Raw genomic sequence first — 16,801 nt, 5'->3', positions numbered from 1 at the left:
CGGGGGTCCGTATCGAAAGTTCTTGGATTCTTCCATAGTGGCGTCCGTAACGACCTGGGGAATGACTCCTGTAGCCCCGGCGGTGCTATAGAGGGGTTTAGGAGCATTTTATTGGCGATGCAATAGGAATTAGGAGATTTTTCCAGTTTTTCATGTGTGTTAGACCGCGGAATTTTTAGGTGCCGGGGGGTCCGGGTCAAATTTTCTTGGATTCTTCCATAGTAGCGTCCGTAACGACATGGGGAACGACTCTAGTAGCCCCGGCGGCCCTTTAGAGGGGTTTAGGAGCATTTTATAGGCGACGCAATAGGATTTAGGCGATTTTGCCAGTTTTTTCGTGTGTGTTAGCCACAGATTTTTTAGATGCCAGGGGTCCGGGTCAAATTTTCTTGGATTCTTCCATTGTAGCGTCGATAACAACCTGGGGAACGACTCTAGTAGCTCCGGTGGCGCTTTAGAGGGACTTAAGGGCATTTTATTAGAGACGCAATAGTAATTAGGCGAATTTGCCAGTTTTTTGTGTGTGTTAGCCAATAGATTTTTTACGTGCCGGGGGTCCGTCTCGAAATTTCATGGATTCTTCCATATTAGCGTCCGTAACGACCTGGGGAAAGACCCAGTAGCCCCGGCGGCGCTATAGAGTGGTTTAGGAGCATTTTATTGGAGACGCAATAGGAATTAGGCAATTTTGCCAGTTTTTCGTGTGTATTAGCGTAAGGATTTTTTAGGTGCCGAAGGTATGAGTCAAATTTTCTTGCATTCTTCCATAGTAACGTCCGTAATGACCTGGGGAACGACTGTAGTAGCCCCAGCGGTTCTATAGAGGGGTTTAGGAGCATTTTATTGGCGACGCGATAGGAATTAGGAGATTTTGCCAGTTTTTCGTGTGTGTTAGCCCATGGATTTTTTAGGTGCCGGGGGTCCGGGTCAAATTTTTTTAGATTATTCAATAGTAGCGTCCGTAACGACCTGGGTAATGACTCGAATATCCCCGGCGGCGATTAGAGGAGTTTAGGAGCATTTTATTAGAGACGCAATAGGAATTAGGCGATTTTGCCAGTTTTTCGTGTGTGTTAGCCCACGGATTTCTTAGGTGCCGGGGATTCAGGTTAAATTTTCTAAGATTCTTCCATAGTAGCGACCGTAACGACCTGGGAACGACTACAGTAGCCCCGGCGGCACTTTTGAGGGGTTTAGGAGCATTTTATTGGCGACGTAATAGGAACTAGGCAATTTTGCCAGTTTTTCGTATGTGTTAGCCCATAGATTTTTTAGGTGCCGGGGGTTCAGGTCAAATTTTCTTGGATTCTTATATAGTAGCATCTGGAACGACCTGGGGAACGACTCCAGTTGCCCCGGCGACGCTTTAGAGGGTTTTAGGAGTATGTTATTGGCTACGCAATAGGATTTAGGAGATTTTTCCAGTTTTTCTTGTGTGTTAGCCCGCGGATATTTTAGGTGTCGGGGGTACGGATCAAATTTTCTTCCATTCTTCCATAGTAGCGTCTGTAACAACCTGGGGAACGACTCCTGTAGCCCCGGCGCCGCTATAGAGAGGTTTAGGAGCATTTTATTAGCGACACAATAGGAATTAGGAGATTTTGCCAATTTTTCGTGTGTGTTAGCCCACGGATTTTTTAGGTGCCAGGGGTCCGAGTCAAATTTTCTTAGATTCTTCAATAGTAGCGTCCGTAATGACCTGGGGAACGACTCGAATATCCCCGGCGGCGATTAGAGGGGTTTAGGAGCATTTTATTAGAGACGCAATAGGAATTAGGCGATTTTGCCAGTTTTTCGTGTGTGTTAGCCCTCAGATTTTTTAGGTGCCGGGGATTCAGGTCTAATTTTCTAAGATTCTTCCATAGTAGCGTCCGTAACGACCTTGGAATGACTACAGTAGCCCCGGCGGCACTTTTGAGGGGTTTAGGAGCATTTTATTGGCGACGCAATAGGAACTAGGCAATTTTGCTAGTTTTTCGTGTGTGTTAGCACACAGATTTTTTAGGTGCCGAGGGTCCGGCTCAAATTTTCTTGGATTCTTCCATTGTAGCATCCATAACAACCTGGGGAACGACTCCAGTAGCCCCAGTGGCGCTTTAGAGGGGCTTAAGAGCATTTTATTAGAGACGCAATAGTAATTAGGCAAATTTGCCAGTTTTTCGTGTGTGTTAGCCCATAGATTTTTTACGTGCCGGGGGTTCGTGTAGAAATTTCTTAGATTCTTCCATAGTAGCATCCGTAACGACCTGGGGAAAGACTCAGTAGGCCCGGCGGTGCTATAGAGAGGTTTAGGAGCATTTTATTGGAGACGCAATAGGAATTAGGCAATTTTGGCAGTTTTTCGTGTGTATTAGCGTAAGGATTTTTTAGGTGCCGAAGGTCCGAGTCGAATTTTCTTGCATTCTTCCATATTAGCGTCTGTAACGACCCGGGGAACGACTCTAGTAGCCCCGCCATTTCTATAGAGGGGTTTAGGAGCATTTTATTGGCGATGCAATAGGAATTAGGCGATTTTGCTAGTTTTTCATGTGTGTTAGCCCGCGAATTTTTTAGTTGTCGGGGGTACGGGTTGAATTTTCTTCCATTCTTCCATAGTAGCGTCCGTAACGACCTGGGGCAAGACTTAGTAGCCCCGGCGGCGCTATAGAGGGTTTTAGAAGCATTTTATTGGAGACGCAATAGGATTTAGGCGATTTGGCCTATTTTTTGTGTGTGTTAGCCCACAGATATTTTAGGTGCCGTGGGTACGGGTCAACTTTTCTTGGATTCTTCCATTGTAGCATCCATAACAACCTGGGGAACGACTCCAATAGCCCCGGTGGCGCTTTAGATGGGCTTAAGAGCATTTTATTAGAGACGCAATAGTAATTAGGCGAATTTGCCAGTTTTTAGTGTGTGTTAGCCCACAGATGTTTTACATGCCGAGGGTCCGCGTCGAAATTTCTTGGATTCTTCCATAGTAGCGTATGTAACAACCTGGGGAACGACTCTAGTAGCCTCGGCGGCGCTTTAGAGTGGTTTAGGAATATTTTATTGGCGACGCAATAGGATTTGGTGATTTTGCAAGTTTTTTTTGTGTGTTAGCCCACAGATTTCTTAGGTGCCGGGGGTCCGGGTCGAATTTTCTTGGATTCATCCATATTAGCATCTGTAACGACATGGGGAACGACTCCAATAACCCCGGCGATGCTATAGAGGGGTTTAGGAGCATTTTATTGGCGACGCAATAGGAATTAGGCAATTTTGCCAGTTTTTCGTGTGTATTATCCCACGGATTTTTTAGGTGCCGGGGGTCCAGGTCAAATCTTCTTGGATTCTTCCATAATAGCATCCGTAACGACCTGGGGAACGACTCCAATAGTCCCGGCGGCACTTTAGAGTGGTTTAGGAGCATTTTATTGGCGATGCAATAGGAATTAGGCGATTATTTAAGTTTTTTGTGTGTGTTAGCCCGTAGAGTTTTTAGGTGCCGGGGGTACGGGTCAAATTTTCTTCCATTCTTCCACAGTAGCATCCGTAACGACCTCGGGAACGACTCCAGTAGCGCCGGCGGCACTATAGAGAGGTTTTGGAGCATTTTATTGGCGGCGCAATAGGAATTAGGTAATTTTGCCACTTTTTCGTGTATGCTAGCCCACAGATATTTTAGGTGCCGGGGGTTTGGGTCGATTTTTCTTGGATTCTTCCATAATAGCGTCCGTAACGACCTGGGGAACGACTCAAGTAGCCCCGGCGACACTTTAGAGGGGTTTAGGAGCATTTTATTGGCGACGCAGTAGGAATTAGGCGATTTTGCCAGTTTTTTGTGTGTGTTAGCCAACGGATTTTTTAGGTGCCTGCGGTCCGAGTCAAATTTTTTGGATTCATTAATAGTAACGTCCGTAACGACCTGGGGAACGACTCCAGTAGCCCCGACGGCTCTTTAGAGGGGTTTAGGAGCATTTTATTGGCGACACAATAGACATTAGGCAATTTTGCCAGTTTTTCGTGTGTGTTAGCCCACGGATTTTTTGGTGCCGGGGGTCCAGGTCAAATTTTCTTGGATTTTTCAATTGTAGCATCCGTAACAATCTAGAGAACGACTCTAGTAGCCCCGGCGGTGCTTTAGAGGGGTTTAGGAGAATTTTATTAGTGACGCAATATGAATTAGGCGATTTTGCCAGTTTTTCGTGTGTATTAGCGTAAGGATTTTTTTGGTGCCGAAGGTCCGAGTCGAATTTTCTTGCATTCTTCCATATTAGCGTCTGTAACGACCCGGGGAACGACTCTAGTAGCCCCGCCATTTCTATAGAGGGGTTTAGGAGCATTTTATTGGCGATGCAATAGGAATTAGGCGATTTTGCTAGTTTTTCGTGTGTGTTAGCCCGCGAATTTTTTAGTTGTCGGGGGTACGGGTTGAATTTTCTTCCATTCTTCCATAGTAGCGTCCGTAACGACCTGGGGAAAGACTTAGTAGCCCCGGCGGCGCTATAGAGGGTTTTAGAAGCATTTTATTGGAGACGCAATAGGATTTAGGCGATTTGGTCTATTTTTTGTGTGTGTTAGCCCACAGATATTTTAGGTGCCGTGGGTACGGGTCAACTTTTCTTGGATTCTTCCATTGTAGCATCCATAACAACCTGGGGAATGACTCCAATAGCCCCGGTGGCGCTTTAGATGGGCTTAAGAGCATTTTATTAGAGACGCAATAGTAATTAGGCGAATTTGCCAGTTTTTAGTGTGTGTTAGCCCACAGATGTTTTACATGCCGAGGGTTCGCGTCGAAATTTCTTGGATTCTTCCATAGTAGCGTCTGTAACAACCTGGGGAACGACTCTAGTAGCCTCGGCGGCGCTTTAGAGTGGTTTAGGAATATTTTATTGGCGACGCAATAGGATTTGGTGATTTTGCAAGTTTTTTTTGTGTGTTAGCCCACAGATTTCTTAGGTGCCGGGGGTCCGGGTCGAATTTTCTTGGATTCATCCATATTAGCATCTGTAACGACATGGGGAACGACTCCAATAACCCCGGCGATGCTATAGAGGGGTTTAGGAGCATTTTATTGGCGACGCAATAGGAATTAGGCAATTTTGCCAGTTTTTCGTGTGTATTATCCCACGGATTTTTTAGGTGCCGGGGGTCCAGGTCAAATCTTCTTGGATTCTTCCATAATAGCATCCGTAACGACCTGGGGAACGACTCCAATAGTCCCGGCGGCACTTTAGAGTGGTTTAGGAGCATTTTATTGGCAATGCAATAGGAATTAGGCGATTATTTAAGTTTTTCGTGTGTGTTAGCCCGTAGAGTTTTTAGGTGCCGGGGGTACGGGTCAAATTTTCTTCCATTCTTCCACAGTAGCATCCGTAACGACCTCGGGAACGACTCCAGTAGCGCCGGCGGCACTATAGAGAGGTTTTGGAGCATTTTATTGGCGGCGCAATAGGAATTAGGCAATTTTGCCATTTTTTCGTGTATGTTAGCCCACAGATATTTTAGGTGCCGGGGGTTTGGGTCGATTTTTCTTAGATTCTTCCATAATAGCGTCCGTAACGACCTGGGGAACGACTCAAGTAGCCCCGGCGACACTTTAGAGGGGTTTAGGAGTATTTTATTGGCGACGCAGTAGGAATTAGGCGATTTTGCCAGTTTTTTGTGTGTGTTAGCCAACGGATTTTTTAGGTGCCTGCGGTCCGAGACAAATTTTTTGGATTCATTAATAGTAACGTCCGTAACGACCTGGGGAACGACTCCAGTAGCCCCGACGGCTCTTTAGAGGGGTTTAGGAGCATTTTATTGGCGACACAATAGACATTAGGCAATTTTGCCAGTTTTTCGTGTGTGTTAGCCCACGGATTGTTTGGTGCCGGGGGTCCAGGATAAATTTTCTTGGATTTTTCTATTGTAGCATCCGTAACAATCTAGAGAACGACTCTAGTAGCCCCGGCGGTGCTTTAGAGGGGTTTAGGAGAATTTTATTAGTGACGCAATATGAATTAGGCGATTTTGCCAGTTTTTCATGTGTGTTAGCCCACAGATTTTTTAGGTGCCGAGGGTCTGGGTCGAATTTTCTTGGATTCTTCTATAGTAGCTTCTGTAACGACCTGGGGAACGACTCCAGTAGCCCCGGCGGTGCTATATAGGGGTTTAGGAGCATTTTATTGGCGAAGCAATAGGAATTAGGCGATTTTGCCAGTTTTTCGTGTGTGTTAACCCACGGATTTTTTAGGTGCTGGGGGTTTGGGTCAAATTTTCTTGGATTGTTACATAATAGAGTCCGTAACGACTTGGGGAACGACTTACTAGCCCCGGCGACACTTTAGAGGGGTTATGAAGCATTTTATTTGCGATGCAATAGGAATTAGGCAATGTTGCATGTTTTTCGTGTGTGTTAGCCCACAGATTTTTTAGGTGCCAAGGGTGCGGGTTGAATTTTTCTTATTTCTTTCATAGTAGCATCCGTAACGACCTGGGGAACGACTCCAGTAACCCCGGCGACACTTTAGAGAGGTTTAGGAGCATTTTATTTGAGACGCAATAGGAATTAGGCGATTTTGCCAGTTTTTCATGTGTGTTAGCCAACGGATTTTTTAGGTACCTGCGGTCCGAGTCAAATTTTTTGGATTCATTAATAGTAACGTCCGTAACGACCTGGGGAATGACTCCAGTAGCCCCGACGGCTCTTTAGAGGGGTTTAGGAGCATTTTATTGGCAACACAATAGACATTAGGCAATTTTGCCAGTTTTTCGTGTGTGTTAGCCTACGGATTTTTTGGTGCCGGGGGTCCGGGTCAAATTTTCTTGGATTTTTCTATTGTAGCGTCCGTAACAATCTAGAGAACGACTCTAGTAGCCCCGGCGGTGCTTTAGAGGGGTTTAGGAGAATTTTATTAGCGACGCAATATGAATTAGGCGATTTTGCCAGTTTTTCATGTGTGTTAGCCCACAGATTTTTTAGGTGCCGAGGGTCTGGGTCGAATTTTCTTGGATTCTTCTATAGTAGCTTCCATAACGACCTGGGGAACGACTCCAGTAGCCCCGGTGGTGCTATATAGGGGTTTAGGAGCATTTTATTGGCGAAGCAATAGGAATTAGGCGATTTTGCCAGTTTTTCGTGTGTGTTAACCCACGGATTTTTTAGGTGGTGGGGGTTTGGGTCAAATTTTCTTGGATTGTTACATAGTAGCGTCTGTAACGACTTGGGGAATGACTTACTAGCCCCGGCGACGCTTTAGAGGGGTTATGAAGCATTTTATTTGCGATGCAATAGAAATTAGGCAATGTTGCAAGTTTTTCGTGTGTGTTAGCCCACAGATTTTTTAGGTGCCAGGGGTGCGGGTCGAATTTTTCTTATTTCTTCCATAGTAGCATCCGTAACGACCTGGGGAACGACTCCAGTAACCCCGGCGACACTTTATAGAGGTTTAGGAGCATTTTATTTGAGACGCAATAGGAATTAGGCGATTTTGCTAGTTTTTTGTGTGTGTTAGTTCACAGATTTTTTAGGTTCCGGGGGTCAGGGTCGAATTTTCTTCCATTTTTTCATAGTAGCATCCGTAACGACCTGGGGAACGACTCCAGCAGCCCCGGTGGCGCTTTAAAGAGGTTTAGGAGCATTTTATTGGAGACGCAATAGGAATTAGGATATTTTGCCAGTTTGTCGTGTGTGTTAGCCCAACGGATTTTTTAGGTGCCGGGGGTTCCAGTCAAAATTTCTTGGATTTTTCCATAGTAGCGGCTGTAACAACCTGGGGAACGACTCTAGTAGCCCCAACGGCGCTTTAGAGGGGTTTAGGAGCATTTTATTGGCGGCGCAATAGGAATTAGGCGATTTTGCCAGTTTTTCGTGTGTGTTAGCCCACAGATTTTTTAGGTGCCGGGGGTCCAGGTCAAATCTTCTTGGATTCTTCCATAATAGCATCCGTAACGACCTGGGGAACGACTCCAATAGTCCCGGCGGCACTTTAGAGTGGTTTAGGAGCATTTTATTGGCGATGCAATAGGAATTAGGTGATTATTTAAGTTTTTCGTGTGTGTTAGCCCGTAGAGTTTTTAGGTGCCGGGGGTACGGGTCAAATTTTCTTGGATTCTTCCATAGTAGTGTCTGTAACGACCTAGGGAACGACTCCACTAGCCTCGACGGCACTATAGAGGGGTTTAGGAACATTTTATTGGCGACGCATTAGAAATTAGGCAATTTTGAAAGTTTTTCGTGTGTGTTAGCGTAAGGATTTTTTAGGTGTCGAGAGTCCAGGTCGAATTTTCTTAGATTCTTCCATAGTAGCATCCGTAACGACTTGGGGAACGACTCCAGTAGCCCCGGTGGCGCTTTAAAGAGGTTTAGGAGCATTTTATTGGCGACGAAATAGGAATTAGGCAATTTTGCCACTTTTTCGTGTGTTAGCCCACGGATATTTTAGTTGACAGGGGTATGGGTCGAATTTTCTTGGATTCTTCCATAGTAGCATCCGTAACGACCTGGTGAACGACTCTAGTAGCCCCGGCGGTCCTATAGAGGGGTTTAGGAGCATTTTATTGGCAACGCAATAGGAATTAGGAGATTTTGCCAGTTTTTCGTGTATGTTAGCCCACAGATTTTTTAGGTGCCGGGGGTTCGGGTCAAATTTTCTTGGATTCTTATATTGTAAGATCCGTAACGACCTGGGGAACGACTCCAGTTGCCCTGTCGGCGCTTTAGAGGGGTTTAGGAGCATTTTATTGGCGACGCAATAGGAATTAGGCAATTTTGCCACTTTTTTGTGTGTGTTAGCCCACAGATATTTTAGGTGCCGGGGGTTTGGGTCGAATTTTCTTAGATTCTTCCATAGTAGCATCCGTAACGACCTGGGGAATGACTCCAGTAGCCCCGGTGGTGCTTTAGAGGGGTTTGGGGTCATTTTATTAGAGACGCAATAGGAATTAGGTAATTTTTCTAGTTTTTCGTGTGTGTTAGCCCACAGATATTTAACGTGCCAGGGGTCCATGTCGAATTTTCTTGGATTCTTCAATAGTAGCGTCCGTAACGACCTGGGGAAAGACTCCAATAGCCCCGGCGGTGCTATAGAGGGGTTTAGGAGCATTTTATTGGCGATGCAATGGGAATTAGGCGATTTTGTCAGTTGTTCGTGTGTGTTAGCCCACTGAATTTTTAGGTGCTAGGGGTCTGGGTCGAATTTTCTTGATTTCTTCCATATTAGCGTCTGTAACGAACTGGGGAACGACTCTAGTAGCCCCAGCGGTTCTATAGAGGGGTTTAGGAGCAATTTATTGGCGACGCAATAGGAATTAGGAGATTTTGCCAGTTTTTCGTGTGTGTTAGCCCACAGATGTTTTAGGTGCCGGGGGTTCGGGTCAAATTTTCTTGGATTCTTCTATAGTAGCATCCGTAACGACCTGGGGAACGACTCTAGTAGCCCCGGCGGCGCTTTAGAGGGGTATAGGAGCATTTTATTAAGAATGCAATAGGAATTAGGCGATTTTGCCAATTTTTCGTGTGTGTTAGCCCATAGATTTTTTAGGTGCCGGGGGTCCGAGTCGAATTTTTTTCTATTCTTCCATAGTAGCGTCCCTAACGACCTGGGGAACGACTCTAGTAGCCCTGACAGCGCTATAGAGGGATTTAGGAGCATTTTATTGGTGATGCAATAGAAATTAGGCGATTTTGCCAGTTTTTCGTGTGTGTTATCCCACATATTTTTTAGGTGTCGGGGGTCCTTGTCAAATTTTCTTGGATTCTTCCATAGTAGCGTACGTAATGACCTAGGGAACGACTCTAGTAGCCCCGGTGGTGCTTTAGAGGGGTTTAGGAGAATTTTATTAGATACGCAATAGGAATTAGGCGATTTTGCCAGATTTTCATGTGTGTTAGCCCGCGAATCTTTTAGATGCCGGAGGTACGGGTCGAATTTTCTTCCATTCTTCCATAGTAGCGTCCGTAACGACCTGGGGAAAGACTCCAGTAGCCCCGGTGGCGCTATAGAAAGGTTTAGGAGCATTTTATTGGAGACACAATTAGAATTAGGCGATTTTGCCAGTTTTTTGTATGTGTTAGCCCACAGATTTTTTAGGTGCCAGGGGTCCGGGTCAATGTTTCTTGGATTATTCAATAGTAGTGTCTGTAACGACCTAGAGAAAGACTCCAGTAGCCCTGGCGCCGCTATAGAGAGGTTTAGGAGCATTTTATTAGCGACACAATAGGAATTAGGAGATTTCGCCAGTTTTCGTGTGTGTTAGCCCACAGAATTTTTAGGTGCCGGGTGTCCGGGTCAAATTTTCTTGGATTCTTCAATAGTAGCGTCCGTAACGACCTGGGAAACGACTCCAGTAGCCCTGGTAGTGCTTTAAAGAGGTTTAGGAGCATTTTATTGGAGACGCAATAGGAATTAGGATATTTTGCCAGTTTGTCGTGTGTGTTAGCCCACGGATTTTTTAGGTGTCGGGGGTTCCGGTCAAAATTTCTTGGATTTTTCCATAGTAGCGTCCGTAACGACCTGGGAACGACTACAGTAGCCCCGGTGGCACTTTTGAGGGGTTTATGAGCATTTTATTGGCGACGCAATAGGAACAAGGCAATTTTGCCAGTTTTTCGTGTGTGTTAGCCCACAGATTTTTTAGGTGCCGAGGGTCCGGGTCACATTTTCTTGGATTCTTCCATTGTAGCATCCATAACAACCTGGGTCATGACTCCAGTAGCCCCAGTGGTGCTTTAGAGGGGCTTAAGAGCATTTTATTAGAGACGCAATAGTAATTAGGCGAATTTGCCAGTTTTTCGTGTGTGTTAGCCCATAGATTTTTTACGTGCCGGGGGTTCGTGTAGAAATTTCTTGGATTCTTCCATAGTAGCGTCCGTAACGACCTGGGGAAAGACTCAGTAGCCCCGGCGGCGCTATAGAGGGGTTTAGGAGCATTTTATTGGAGACGCAATAGGAATTAGGCAATTTTGGCAGTTTTTGGTGTGTATTAGCGTAAGGATTTTTTAGGTGCCAAAGGTCCGAGTCGAATTTTCTTGCATTCTTCCATATTAGCATCCGTAACGACCTGGGGAACGACTCTAGTAGCCCCGCCATTTCTATAGAGGGGTTTAGGAGCATTTTATTGGCGACGCAATAGGAATTAGGCAATTTTGCTAGTTTTTCGTGTGTGTTAGCCCGCGGATTTTTTAGTTGCCGGGGGTACGGGTCGAATTTTCTTCCATTCTTCCATAGTAGCATCCGTAACGACCTGGGGAAAGACTCAGTAGCCCCGGCGGCGCTATAGAGGGGTTTAGAAGCATTTTATTGGAGACGTAATAGGATTTAGGCGATTTGGCCTATTTTTTGTGTGTGTTAGCCCACAGATATTTTAGGTACCGTGGGTGCTGGTCAACTATTCTTGGATTCTTACATTGTAGCGTCCATAACAACCTGGGGAACGACTCCAGTAGCCCCGGTGGCGCTTTAGATGGGCTTAAGAGCATTTTATTAGAGACGCAATAGTAATTAGGCGAATTTGCTAGTTTTTAGTGTGTGTTAGCCCACAGATATTTTACGTGCCGGGGGTCCATGTCGAAATTTCTTGGGTTCTTCCATAGTAGCGTCTGTAACAACCTGGGGAATGACTCTAGGAGCCTCGGCGGCGCTTTAGAGTGGTTTAGGAGCATTTTATTGGCGATGCAATAGGATTTGGCGATTTTTCAAGTTTTTTTTGTGTATTAGCCCACGGATTTCTTAGGTGTTGGGGGTCCGGGTCGACTTTTCTTGGATTCATCCATAGTAGCATCCATAACGACCTGGGGAACGACTCCAATAACCCCGGCGATGCTATAGAGGGGTTTAGGAGCATTTTATTGGAAACGCAATAGGAATTAGGCAATTTTGCCAATTTTTCGTGTGTATTATCCCACGAATTTTTTAGGTGCCGGGGGTGCGGGTCAAATCTTCTTGGATTCTTTCATAGTAGCATCCGTAACGACCTTGGGAACGACTCTAATAGCCCCGGCGGCGCTTTAGAGTGGTTTAGGAGCATTTTTTTGGCGATGCAATAGGAATTAGGCGATTATGCAAGTTTTTCGTGTGTGTTAGCCCGTAGAGTTTTTAGGTGCCGGGGGTACGGGTTATATTTTCTTCCATTCTTCCATAGTAGAGTCCGTAACGACCTCGGGAATGACTCCAGTAGCGCCGGCGGCGCTATAGAGAGGTTTTGGAGCATTTTATTGGCGGCGCAATAGGAATTAGGCAATTTTGCCACTTTTTCGTGTATGTTAGCCCACAGATATTTTAGGTGCCGGGGGTTTGGGTCGAATTTTCTTGGATTCTTCCATAATAGCGTCTGTAACGACCTGGGGAACGACTCAAGTAGCCCCGGCGACGCTTTAGAGAGGTTTAGGAGCATTTTATTGGCGACGCAGTAGGAATTAGGCGATTTTGCCAGGTTTTCGTGTGTGTTAGCCAATGGATTTTTTAGGTGCCTGCGGTCCGGGTAAAATTTTATTGGATTCATTAATAGTAACGTCCGTAACGACCTGGGGAACGACTCCAGTAGTCCCGACGGCTCTTTAGAGGGAATTAGGAGCATTTTATTGGCGACACAATAAACATTAGGTAATTTTGCCAGTTTTTCGTGTGTGTTAGCCCACGGATTTTTTGGGTGCCGGGGGTCCAGGTCAAATTTTCTTGGATTTTTCTATTGTAGCGTCCGTAACAATCTATAGAACGACTCTAGTAGCCCCGGCGACACTTTAGAGGGGTTTAGGAGCATTTTATTGGCGACGCAGTAGGAATTAGGCGATTTTGCCAGGTTTTCGTGTGTGTTAGCCAATGGATTTTTTAGGTGCCTGCGGTCCGGGTAAAATTTTATTGGATTCATCCATAGTAACGTCCATAACGACCTGGGGAACGACTCCAGTAGTCCCGACGGCTCTTTAGAGGGAATTAGGAGCATTTTATTGGCGACACAATAAACATTAGGTAATTTTGCCAGTTTTTCATGTGTGTTAGCCCACAGATTTTTTAGGTGCCGAGGGTCTGGGTCGAATTTTCTTGGATTCTTCTATAGTAGCTTCCGTAACGACCTGTGGAACGACTCCAGTAGCCCCGGCGGCGCTATATAGGGGTTTAGGAGCATTTTATTGGCGACGCAATAGGAATTAGGCAATTTTGCCAGTTTTTCGTGTGTGTTAACCCACGGATTTTTTAGGTGCTGGGGGTTTGGGTCAAATATTCTTGGATTGTTACATAGTAGCGTCCGTAACGACTTGGGGAATGACTTACTAGCCCCGGCGATGCTTTAGAGGGGTTATGAAGCATTTTATTTGCGACGCAATAGGAATTAGGCGATGTTGTAAGTTTTTCGTGTGTGTTAGCCCACGGATTCTTTAGGTGCCAGGGGTGTGGGTCGAATTTTCTTGATTTCTTCCATAGTAGCATCCGTAACGACCTGGGGAATGACTCCAGTAACCCCGGCGTTTAGAGAGGTTTAGGAGCATTTTATTTGAGACGCAATAGGAATTAGGCGATTTTGCCAATTTTTCATGTGTGTTAGTCCACGGATTTTTTAGGTTCCGGGGGTCAGGGTCGAATTTTCTTCCATTTTTCCATTGTAGCGTCCGTAACGACCTAGGGAACGACTCCAGTAGCCCCGGCGGTGCTATAAAGGGGTTTAGGAGAATTGTCTTTGCGATGCAATAGGAATTAGGAAATTTTGCAGTTTTTTATGTGTGTTAGCCCACGTATTTTTTAGGTGTCGGGGGTTCGGGACAAATTTTCTTGGATTATTCCATAGTAGCGGCTGTAACAACCTGGGGAACGACTCTAGTAGCCCCGGCGGCGCTTTAGAGGGGTTTAAGAGCATTTTATTAGCGGCGCAATAGGAATTAGGCGATTTTGCCAGTTTTTCGTGTGTGTTAGCCCACATATTTTTTAGGTGCCGGGGGTCCGTGTCGAATTTTCTTCCATTCTTCCATAGTAGCGTCCGTAACGACCTGGGGAACGACTCTAGTAGACCCGGAGGCACTGTAGAGGGGGTTAGGAGCATTTTATTGGCGACGTAATAGGAATTAGGCAATTTTGCCTGTTTTTCGTGTGTTAAAGCCCATAGATTTTTAAGGTGATGGAGGTCCGAGTCAAATTTTCTTGGATTCTTCCATAGTTGTGTCTGTAACGACCTAGGGAACGATTCCACTAGCCTCGGCGGCACTATAGAGGGGTTTAGGAGCATTTTATTGGCGACGCATTAGAAATTAGGCAATTTTGAAAGTTTTTCGTGTGTGTTAGCGTAAGGATTTTTTAGGTGCCGAGAGTCCAGGTCGAATTTTCTTAGATTCTTCCATAGTAGCATCCATAACGACCTGGGGAACGACTCCAGTAGCCCCGGTGGCGCTTTAAAGAGGTTTAGGAGCAGTTTATTGGCGACGAAATAGGAATTAGGCAATTTTGCCACTTTTTTGTGTGTTAGCCCACGAATATTTTAGTTGACAGGGGTATGGGTCGAATTTTCTTGGATTCTTCCTTAGTAGCATCCGTAACGACCTGGGAAACGACTCTAGTAGCCCTGGTGGTGATATAGAGGGGTTTAGGAGCATTTTATTGGCGACGCAATAGGAATTAGGAGATTTTGCCAGTTTTTCGTGTGTGTTAGCCCACAGATTTTTTAGGTGCCGGGGGTCTGGGTCGAATTTTCTTGGATTATTCAATAGTAGCATCCGTAACGACCTGGGGAACAACTGCAGTAGCCTCGGTGGCACTTTAGAGGGGTTTAGGAGCATTTTATTACCGACGCAATAGGAATTAGGCGATTTTGCAAGTTTTTCGTGTGTGTTAGCCCACGGAATTTTTAGGTGCCGGGGGTCTGGGTCAAATTTTCTTAGATTCTTCCATAGTAGCGTCCGTAACGACCTAGGGAACGACTCCAGTAGCCCGGCGGCGCTTTAGAGGGGTATAGGAGCATTTTATTAGAGACACAATAGGAATTAGGCAATTTTGCCACTTTTTTGTGTGTGTTAGCCCACGGATATTTTAGGTGCCGGGGGTCTGGGTCAGATTTTCTTAGATTCTTCCATAGTAGCATCCGTAACGACCTGGGGAACGACTCTAGTAGCCCCGGTGGTGCTTTAGAGGGGTTTGGGATCATTTTATTAGAGACGCAATAGGAATTAGGTAATTTTTCCAATTTTTCATGTGTGTTAGCCCACACATATTTTACGTGCAGGGGTCCATGTCGAATTTTCTTGGATTCTTCCATATTAGCGTCTGTAACGACCTAGGGAAAGACTCCAATAGCCCCGACGGTGCTATAGAGGGGTTTAGGAGCATTTTAATCGCGATGCAATGGGAATTAGGCGATTTTGCCAGTTTTTCGTGTGTGTTAGCCCACTGAATTTTTAGGTGCTAGGGGTCTGGGTCGAATTTTCTTGATTTCATCCATAGTAGCGTCCGTAACGAACTGGGGAACGACTCCAGTAGACCCGGCGGGGCTATAGAGGGTTTTTGGAGCATTTTATTGGTGACGCAATAGGAATTAAAAGATTTTGCCAGTTTTTCGTGTGTGTTAGCCCACAGATTTTTTAGGTGCTGGGGGTCCGGGTCAAATTTTCTTGGATTCTTCTATAGTAGCATCCGTAACGACCTGGGGAACGACTCTAGTAGCCCCGGCGGCGCTTTAGAGGGGTATAGGAGCATTTTATTAAGGATGCAATAGGAATTAGGCGGTTATGCCAGTTTTTCGTGTGTGTTAGCCCATAGATGTTTTAGGTGCCGGGGGTCCGAGTCGAATTTTTTTCCATTCTTCGATTGTAGCGTCCCTAACGACCTGGGGAACGACTCTAGTAGCCCCGGCGGCGCTATAGAGAGGTTTAGGAGCATTTTATTGGTGACGCAATAAGAATTAGGCGATTTTGCCAGTTTTTCGTGTGTTATCCCACATATTTTTTAGGTGCCGGGGGTCCTTGTCAAATTTTCTTGGATTCTTCCATAGTAGCGTACGTAACGACCTAGGGAACAACTCTAGTAGCCCCGGCGGTGCTTTAGAGGGGTTTAGGAGAATTTTATTAGATACGCAATAGGGAATTAGGCGATTTTGCCAGTTTTTCGTGTGTGTTAGCCTGTGGATTTTTTAGATGCCTGAGGTACGGGTCGAATTTTCTTCCATTCTTCCATAGTAGCGTCCGTAACGACCTGGGGAAAGACTCCAGTAGCCCCAGCGGCGCTATAGAAAGGTTTAGGAGCATTTTATTGGCGATACAATTGGAATTAGGCGATTTTGCCAGTTTTTCGTGTGTGTTAGCCCACTGAATTTTTAGGTGCTAGGGGTCTGGGTCGAATTTTCTTGATTTCATCCATAGTAGCGTCCGTAACGAACTGGGGAACGACTCTACTAGACCCGGCGGGGCTATAGAGGGTTTTTGGAGCATTTTATTGGTGACGCAATAGGAATTAAAAGATTTTGCCAGTTTTTCGTGTGTGTTAGCCCACAGACTTTTTAGGTGCTGGGGGTCCGGGTCAAATTTTCTTGGATTCTTCTATAGTAGCATCCGTAACGACCTGGGGAACGACTCTAGTAGCCCCGGCGGCGCTTTAGAGGGGTATAGGAGCATTTTATTAAGGATGCAATAGGAATTAGGCGGTTATGCCAGTTTTTCGTGTGTGTTAGCCCATAGATGTTTTAGGTGCCGGGGGTCCGAGTCGAATATTTTTCCATTCTTCGATTGTAGCGTCCCTAACGACCTGGGGAACGACTCTAGTAGCCCCGGCGGCGCTATAGAGAGGTTTAGGAGCATTTTATTGGTGACGCAATATGAATTAGGCGATTTTGCCAGTTTTTCGTGTGTTATCCCACATATTTTTAGGTGCCG

This window comes from Solanum dulcamara, chromosome 2, assembly GCF_947179165.1.
Source record: "Solanum dulcamara chromosome 2, daSolDulc1.2, whole genome shotgun sequence".
Taxonomy (NCBI): domain Eukaryota; kingdom Viridiplantae; phylum Streptophyta; class Magnoliopsida; order Solanales; family Solanaceae; genus Solanum; species Solanum dulcamara.
The sequence above is the reverse complement of the archived record's forward strand: the minus strand, read 5'-3'. Positions refer to the sequence as shown.